This window comes from Pecten maximus, chromosome 12 (genome assembly GCF_902652985.1).
Source record: "Pecten maximus chromosome 12, xPecMax1.1, whole genome shotgun sequence".
Classification (NCBI taxonomy): domain Eukaryota; kingdom Metazoa; phylum Mollusca; class Bivalvia; order Pectinida; family Pectinidae; genus Pecten; species Pecten maximus.
This window is the reverse complement of record NC_047026.1, coordinates 34910641-34919870: the sequence shown is the minus strand read 5'-3', so window position 1 is coordinate 34919870 and position 9230 is coordinate 34910641. Positions and strand designations below refer to the sequence as shown.

General features: G+C 39.4%; 1 long non-coding RNA gene across 1 annotated transcript; it reads right to left on the bottom strand.

Annotated features, from left to right (window-relative positions):
- Positions 1-4021: 4021 nt before the first annotated feature.
- LOC117338809 lies at positions 4022-5495 on the bottom strand. The gene is made up of 2 exons (XR_004535044.1): positions 4747-5495; positions 4022-4362 (listed from the first exon to the last, which is right to left on the bottom strand). It is a non-coding gene; the product is annotated as an uncharacterized LOC117338809 (long non-coding RNA).
- Between the last annotated feature and the right edge of the window lie 3735 nt (positions 5496-9230).

Below are 9230 nucleotides of genomic sequence, written 5' to 3'. Positions count from 1 at the left end.
GCGCTAGGGGGGATTTCCCTTTAGCTCAGTCGGTAGACCAGTAAGCCGAGGGTCGCTGGTTCGATCCCCGGTGGAGGCACACTATTCTCTTTCCTGTTACATTTGTTGCCGTTGCCCACTCCAAGTGTAAGCTATAGAAGAATGAGAGGCTTCGTTGGAGATAGAACCTGGGTAGTGTGTTCGGGTGCGAACACATTTGAAAGGTGGAGTAGTGTGGCAGGTTTTAATTGTACATAGTCCTATGGTCGTTTTCTAGCTTCGCGCATGGGGAAATTTCCCTTTAGCTCAGTCGGTAGAGCGGCGGACCAGTAAGCTGAGGGTCGCTACTCTCTTTCCTGTTACATATGCTTTACAGGTGAGTCGTAAACTATCGGGGTGCCCTGATGAATATACATGTATATAAGTATATATAGTTCACTGTCGACCTGCAGACTATCGAGATGTCTGGATGAGTGTATAGGTATATATTGTTTGCTAGTGAGTCGTTAATTGTGGGGGTGCCAAGATGAATATTACACAAATATATCATGGGTGTCTGTGCAATAGTCCAGAATATTTTACCCTTGGTACTGGTAATCGACTAATGTTCTATTGCACGAGGCCGAGAGTCCCATAACCCGAATACTGGTTGATTACCAGTACCGAGGGTCAAATATTTTGGACTATAGCACAGATACACGTGATATACTTGTTTTATTTCATAATCACTAAAACACACTTAATTAGAATCACAGATATCTCGACTTTTTTGAAGGCCTAGAAGTCACCATGTCTGTCTTCGGCAGTGTTGACATCTGAGTGACTAAGACGCTTGAAAGGGTAGGACGACATTCTGAAACGTCACAGGTGTTCAATAGTTCGCACGTGACCAAATTCCAAAGCGTCACAGGTGTTCAATAGTTCGCACGTCACCGTGCAATAGTCATTTTAGCCGTGCAATAGCTCAAAATATACCTTATGTTTATAGTTCGGGAAAACCAAACGAATTATATAATAAATAAGTATATAGAATGTACTGGTGAGTTGAACATTATCGGGATGCCAAAACTGTGAATGTATGGTTTACTTAGAGTCGTATATAGGTGCATGGTGTAAGTTTGAGTCGTAAACTATTGAGATGGCCAAAAGAATCGCTACAATAGAGATTCTCGGCAGATAATTATGTTTATGATGACTTGTGTTTTATAAGAATGGACAGTGTATATGGTGTTTATATATACATATTTGAGTGTTTTATTTTCATTTAATATGAAGGTGAACATTTACAGGCGGTTTATGACATGGTAATAAATTTCTAAACATCAAATAATCCGTCATTATTTTCTATTGGAATCATGATGTGATGGATAGAATAAAGCTAGACAAGTTAATTGAAATTCAAGCAATATCAGCTTGTAACAATATGATTATATACAATCAAGGCTGTGATCAATCATTACACGTGTACGCAAAATAAAAATGTTTACTGCCATACACTTCTGTATATTATAGCGTGGTATCAATAATGAGAGATTTCGGCGAAGAGTGTGACAATATTAAAAACATCAATATGTGAATTTTAAAGAATTATAAATTACAATTTCTATCGTTTTACAAGAATCACATATTTGCTGGATGCATAGTATTTGGTGACGTATGATTTTTCAATTTGCATATTCTAAAAAGAATAAGACATATACTCGTATATAAGTTTTATCTCGTATATATGTTATGTATATTTTTATAGGATGTATAGTTGATTTGCTATTGAAGCATGGGCCTGTCATAAACGGTAACTGTCCCTATAACGCTGGTGAAGATACTAACGCAGTGTGTGCCATAATCATAATATCTAACACATCACATGCTTTTCGAATTGCAATATCGTTTAAGAGAACTGATTCGTATCTAAGGAGACAAGTGATTAAAGTCAAAACGTCCGACAACGTCACAGATTACATTACCTTATGAATCCTCTAATACCATTGTTGTGAAAGATGACAGAGTATACAATGTCATAAACTCAATGTCAATATTGTCGACAATGGCAGGTGTAGTCTACGATCACGCGAGTGAGGTACGTAAATACGTCTGTGTACAAGCTTGACCAGGTGTAGACTACACCGATAGTGGTCACGCACGGCCGAACATCAACTCCGGGACGAGGTGACATAAACACCGTCGCTTAGAGAGGTCAGGTACGTTCTATTAGCATCAGCATCTGCAGCTGAATCGGAACAATAAGGTCAACGCCGATGTCATTGCATGACAAACTTCAAAAAGGCATCAAACTCTCTCGTAGCAGGAACTCAACGGTTGCTCACGAACTTAGCAAAGCGTCGACCCATGTCAGCAACGATTGAGCCAACTGAGCATCTTACCGAACCTACGATGACGGCCCAGGACAGCCGGCCCATAACCGACTGGTAACTATGTATTCGCATAGCACGGGAAACAGGCAGGACAACCACCCAACCAATAGAAAAACTTCTGCGGGAATGCAGATCATCCGACAACATTCCCCAGCAGGAGTGTTTCTCCCCGATTCACCAATGGACCGTTATCCGTGCAGCACTGGCAAACCGATATCACCACCTTAGGTGCTACTCAAGAGGGCGCCGCACAGAACCGACCTTCGGATGAAGTCAAACTCGGACTATGAGGGCATGCATTTGCTGTCTGGCCATGAATCATGATCAATAACGACTGCAAGACAACTTCCTCTTTTCCTCCATCATTCAACGAATGTTCTCTCAAAAGTTGAGTCACAATAGACTGACAGACGGACACCACACTCAAGACAGCACCAGAATCTAGAGCCAAACCCAATGGGACACCCATTGACTTTCTGATCTTCTGGTCGGTCTGACCTATTACGGTACTAACTACGTCGTTGGTAAGAGTATCAAGAGGTTCAGAAATGACAAACTCAGGATACTGCCAAAGCTAAAATATACCCTTTTCATTAGCCTGGAGGGCCCATGCCACGACATGGATCAATAGGCAACTCTCAAATCCACAACTGCAGTAGCGAGACCTAATACCCACAACATCAAAACATATAGAAGTTATTCCTTCCAACTGTTCATTTAAACAACTTGTTACTGGCTCTTCGTCACTTTTATCAATTAACATAATGCCCATACATATTCCAGAAGAGATGCTACAATGGAACAAGGACAACCCACCAAACAACATAGGATTTTCATCAACTCCAGCTGCAGCATCTTGGAAGTACATGTAGGGATCATCTGTGCCCGATCCCCAACTTGGCAACAGCAATGTCGCTTGGCCATATAATACTAAAATGTTTGGCACAAAATTGCCTCCAATGCCTCCCAATGACTGCTCTAACAACCCGTCGTCCCTCAATTGCTCAATCGACCCGGGATTGAGAATACAGTGATTGAGTGCGTTGAACGCGTCAACATCCCATCCACCTCATGCATAAGGGCTGCATAAAGCAGCGTGTTGACATTTATCAAATTGACCTTCACACAGAAGGAACTTGCCCGTCTGAATTGGAGGAGATGCCTGAGGTGGATTGTTGGTGCTTAATTAACACTCTCTGCTATGATGTTTTTAAGTGCATCACCCGTGCGAGGAGCTATATGAACTATTTCGACATTCATTTTCATCCGATATGAAAACAATGTACGAGCCAACTTTCAAAACGACACTGTTATGAACACAGCTAACCGTGTACTGGGGTTGGGCTATCACACAAACGTGCAGCTCTAAATAGCTATCACTAAGTGAATCGCTGTACAATGAAAAATACCCGTTTACTCTGACACCAATGTTGTGAAAGATGACATAGTATACAATGCCATAAACTCAATATCAATATTGTCGACAGGTGTAGTCTACGATCACGCGAGTGAGGTACGTAAATACGTCCGTGTACCAGCTTGACTAGGTGAAAACTACACCGATAGTGGTCACGCACGGCCGAACATCAACTCCGGGACGAGGTGACATAAACACCGTCGCTTAGAGAAGTCAGCTCGTCAGGTACATTCACAACACCATTATACGCACACAATATTAGCATCATTTAATACAAATTGTGAGTTTGATACAGATACAATACATTCAAAATTAATTGAATGCATCCTACAGCTATTTCGTCCTTCTACAACTCGTCAGTGATGCTAGAGACATCATACACATGTTTCATCCTTCTACAACTCGGCAGTGATACTAGAGACACCATACATCTGTTTCGTCCTTCTAGGACTCGTCAGTGATACTAGAGACATCATACATCTGTTTCGTCCTTCTACAACTCGCCAGTGATACTAGAAATGTTACAGGTGTGGGTATATATAATCCAATGCCACTTTGTTGTTCATGGTAGTTTTATTATCCATTAATAAAACCCTACAATTACAAGAAATACTAATCATACACACATACATACTAAACTACAGACATGACAATCAAGGGACATAACTCTTACATGTAACATATTTGAACCGATAACAAAAAGATGGCACAATTTCTGTTATAAATACGTTAACAGAACCAAATACTAATACATTTATGTTTTTAGAATACACATATCGATAACTAGAATATATCAAACTAGTTATTCACTATTTAGATACAATAGATATACAAATATCAAATTAGGAAATTATCCCTACCTTTATCACTTACATTACTATTAATATATATAAAACATTGGTAATTTTCCTACAGACAAAATCACCATGTACATAATGTACTGTACATACAATTAAAACAACCAGAACTACAACTCACCCCACATATCATGCGGAGGTTTCCGGAACATTATTCATTACCACCAACCAGATTCACAAGTAATCACCAGCAGATCTTCAATATAATTTAGGCTCTGACTTCTACAGATTGTTTTCAGCTAGAGCGCCAGAAGAGAAGTGATTTGAAATACTAAGAGGATTAAAAACATGCAATACAGGTAAAAACTGTCCAATGAAATTGTCCATGTCAGGTCACATGTCATACATACTCACATTCCTTTCATTCCTATTAAGGTTTCTCACACCAAACAAATACCAACAGTACATTAAAGATGCACACTCCATGAAATATAACATACAATGATTTTACATAAAATATAACCCTGTGACACACTCCCCCTCACAGATGAATGACCTCCGTGTCATTGTTGTGACGGAGATATCAATGTTGCACACCTACAAGAAAATGGATAAAAACAACATACATGTACTACTAAAATAACAAATAAAACATCATGTTGACCCACTTACAATGGTCAAAAGAGAATCCAATATTCTCTCTGGCATTCTGTCCAGATTCCCTTCCTTGGCCAATTCCTGCAGGTAGCTTGCCCTTGACATCCAATCTGGTGTCACTGGGGTCTGGCGCATAGCAAATTCACCCGAGGTTTGCCAAGTCGGGGGTTGATGTCTTCTGATAGTTTTCCTGGGAACAGGTACTGGTCTCTCATGATCAGGTCCTCGGTGCTTGGCACTGACAGGTGCCACTTCCAATCATACAACTATTTAGTCTTTTTGCGACTTGTCAGCGATACTAGAGACATCATACAACTGATTCGTCCTTCTACAACTCGTCTGGGATACTCGGGGTCTGATGTATAGATACGTAGGAGGCGCCAGACGACAGCATACAGCTGGCTGTCCTTCTTCAACTCGTCAGTGATGCTAGAGACATCATACAACTGTTTCATCCTTCTTCATCTCGTCGGTGATGCTAGAGACATCATACATCGGTGTCCTCCTTCTACAACTCGCCAGTGATGCTAGAGACATCATACAACTGTTTCATCCTTCTACAACTCGCTAGTGATGCTAGAGACATCATACAACTGTTTCATCCTTCTACAACTCGTCAGTGATGCTAGAGACATCATACAACTGTTTTGTCCCTTTATGACTTGTCAGTGATGCTAGAGACACCATACAACTGTTTCGTCCTTCTACAACTCGTCAGTGATGCTAGAGACATCATACAACTATTTCGTCCTTCTACAACTCGTCAGTGATGCTAGAGACATCATACAACTGTTTCATCCTTCTATAACTCGTCAGTGATGCTAGAGACATCATACAACTGTTTTGTCCCTTTATGACTTGTCAGTGATGCTAGAGACACCATACAACTGTTTCGTCCTCTACAACTCGTCAGTGATGCTAGAGACATCATACAACTGTTTCGTCCTTCTATAACTCGTCAGTGATGCTAGAGACATCATACAACTGTTTTGTCCCTTTATGACTTGTCAGTGATGCTAGAGACACCATACAACTGTTTCGTCCTTCTACAACTCGTCAGTGATGCTAGAGACATCATACAACTGTTTCGTCCTTCTACAACTCGTCAGTGATGCTAGAGACATCATACAACTGTTTCATCCTTCTATAACTCGTCAGTGATGCTAGAGACATCATACAACTGTTTTGTCCCTTTATGACTTGTCAGTGATGCTAGAGACACCATACAACTGTTTCGTCCTTCTACAACTCGTCAGTGATGCTAGAGACATCATACAACTGTTTCGTCCTTCTATAACTCGTCAGTGATGCTAGAGACATCATACAACTGTTTTGTCCCTTTATGACTTGTCAGTGATGCTAGAGACACCATACAACTGTTTCGTCCTTCTACAACTCGTCAGTGATGCTAGAGACATCATACAACTGTTTCGTCCTTCTACAACTCGTCAGTGATGCTAGAGACATCATACAACTGTTTCGTCCTTCTATAACTCGACTGTGATACTCGGGGTCTGATGTATAGATACGTAAGAGGCGCCAGACGAGTGTCCTTCAGAATATCATCGTTTATTTGAGAAATAAATTTTCTCTTTTTGTTGTTTTAAATATCTGTAAAAAAAAAATCAGTAAACAAAAAAAAGTTAATAAAACTTAGATTTACATTTTTACTTTTTATTTACGCTACTTTAAATAAGTGTCATTCAATGGACGTTATACGCACTGACAACTGATGTAGTAGCAAAACACCTGATTCCTATTTGACGCAAAAGGTTGTCACCTACAGAAAGTAAGCAGAATATAGTTCCACAATAACATCTATTTATTTAATTTATATAAGATATTCAAAGTGGAAATATTTATCTATGAATTTGTTTGATATGATTTCGCATGATGCCGAAATCTAGTTTAATTTTAAAAACCACATGAATATGCATATTTTTGAGATCACAGGTACTTCCTCAATTCACGTTAGTCGTCTTTATTTCCGAATACTTACTTTCCTTCTATTTGACAGAGGGATTTTACAATTTAGTTACAGCTTTTGACGTCATTCTGCTCTCTATTTCCTGACATTATGAGGAGTGGCGATATGTTTTCACAGAAGTTGTGTGTAGAACAGGTGCACGAGATATCTATTTAGTTAATGAAATATGTATACAGCTTAGCATATGTCATGTTGTGCACTTGTGTTTATTTAGATTGACGAGTTAATTTTGTAAACAAGTCAGCCACAATTGATCATTCATGTATGTAAATTGGTATGTTTTTACGCCGTTGTCATTTAAATATCACAATAAGTAAACAAGTTATACAGAAGTAACCGTTAAACAGGTTAGAAAGTTCATCCATATCTAAGGCAATATTCATAAGCTTCCCAGCTAAATTAACAATACATTTTTCTATCTTTAACTGGTTTCGCTGTCATGATAACAATATTTCACTCCCTGGTGTATGTCACGATAACTGTACAAGATTTCACTCCCTGGTGTATGTCACGATAACTACAAGATTTCACTCCGTTGTGTATGTCTTGATAACTGTACAAGATTTCACTCCGTTGTGTATGTCTTGATAACTGTACAAGATTTCACTCCGTTGTGTATGTCTTGATAACTGTACAAGATTTCACTCCCTTGTGTATGTCATGATAACTGTACAAGATTTCACTCCGTTGTGTATGTCTTGATAACTGTACAAGATTTCACTCCCTGGTGTATGTCATGATAACTGTACAAGATTTCACTCCCTGGTGTAGGTCACGATAACTACAAGATTTCACTCCCTGATGTATGTCACGATAACTACAAGATTTCACTCCCTGGTGTAGGTCACGATAACTACAAGATTTCACTCCCTGATGTATGTCACGATAACTACAAGATTTCACTCCCTGGTGTATGTCACGATAACTGTACAAGATTTCACTCCCTGGTGTATGTCATGATAACTACAAGATTTCACTCCCTGGTGTATGTCATGATAACTGTACAAGAGTTCACTCCCTGGTGTATGTCATGACAACTGTACAAGATTTCACTCCCTGATGTATGTCATGAATACTGTACAAGATTTCACTCCCTGGTGTATGTCATGAATACTGTACAATATTTCACTCCCTGGTATAAGTCATGATAACTGTACAAGATTTCACTCCCTGGTGTATGTCATGATAACTGTACAAGATTTCACTCCCTGGTATAAGTCATGATAACTGTACAATATTTCACTCCCTGGTATAAGTCATGATAACTGTACAATATTTCACTCCCTGATGTATGTCATGATAACTGTACAAGATTTCACTCCCTGGTGTATGTCATGATAACTACAAGATTTCACTCCCTGGTGTATGTCATGATAACTGTACAAGATTTCACTCCCTGGTGTATGTCATGATAACTGTACAAGATTTCACTCCCTGGTGTATGTCATGATAACTGTACAAGATTTCACTCCCTGGTGTATGTCATGATAACTACAATATTTCACTCCCTGGTATAAGTCATGATAACTGTACAATATTTCACTCCCTGATGTATGTCACGATACCTGTACAAGATTTCACTCCGTTGTGTATGTCTTGATAACTGTACAAGATTTCACTCCCTGGTGTATGTCACGATAACTGTACAAGATTTCACTCCCTTGTGTATGTCACGATAACTGTACAATATTTCACTCCCTGATGTATGTCATGATACCTGTACAAGATTTCACTCCGTTGTGTATGTCTTGATAACTGTACAAGATTTCACTCCCTGGTGTAGGTCATGATAACTGTACAAGATTTCACTCCCTTGTGTATGTCATGATAACTGTACAACATTTCACTCCCTGATGTATGTCACGATAACTGTACAAGATTTTACTCCCTGGTGTATGTCATGAATACTGTACAAGATTTCACTCCCTGGTGTAGGTCATGATAACTGTACAAGATTTCACTCCCTGGTGTATGACATGAATACTGTACAATATTTCACTCCCTGGTGTATGTCATGGTAA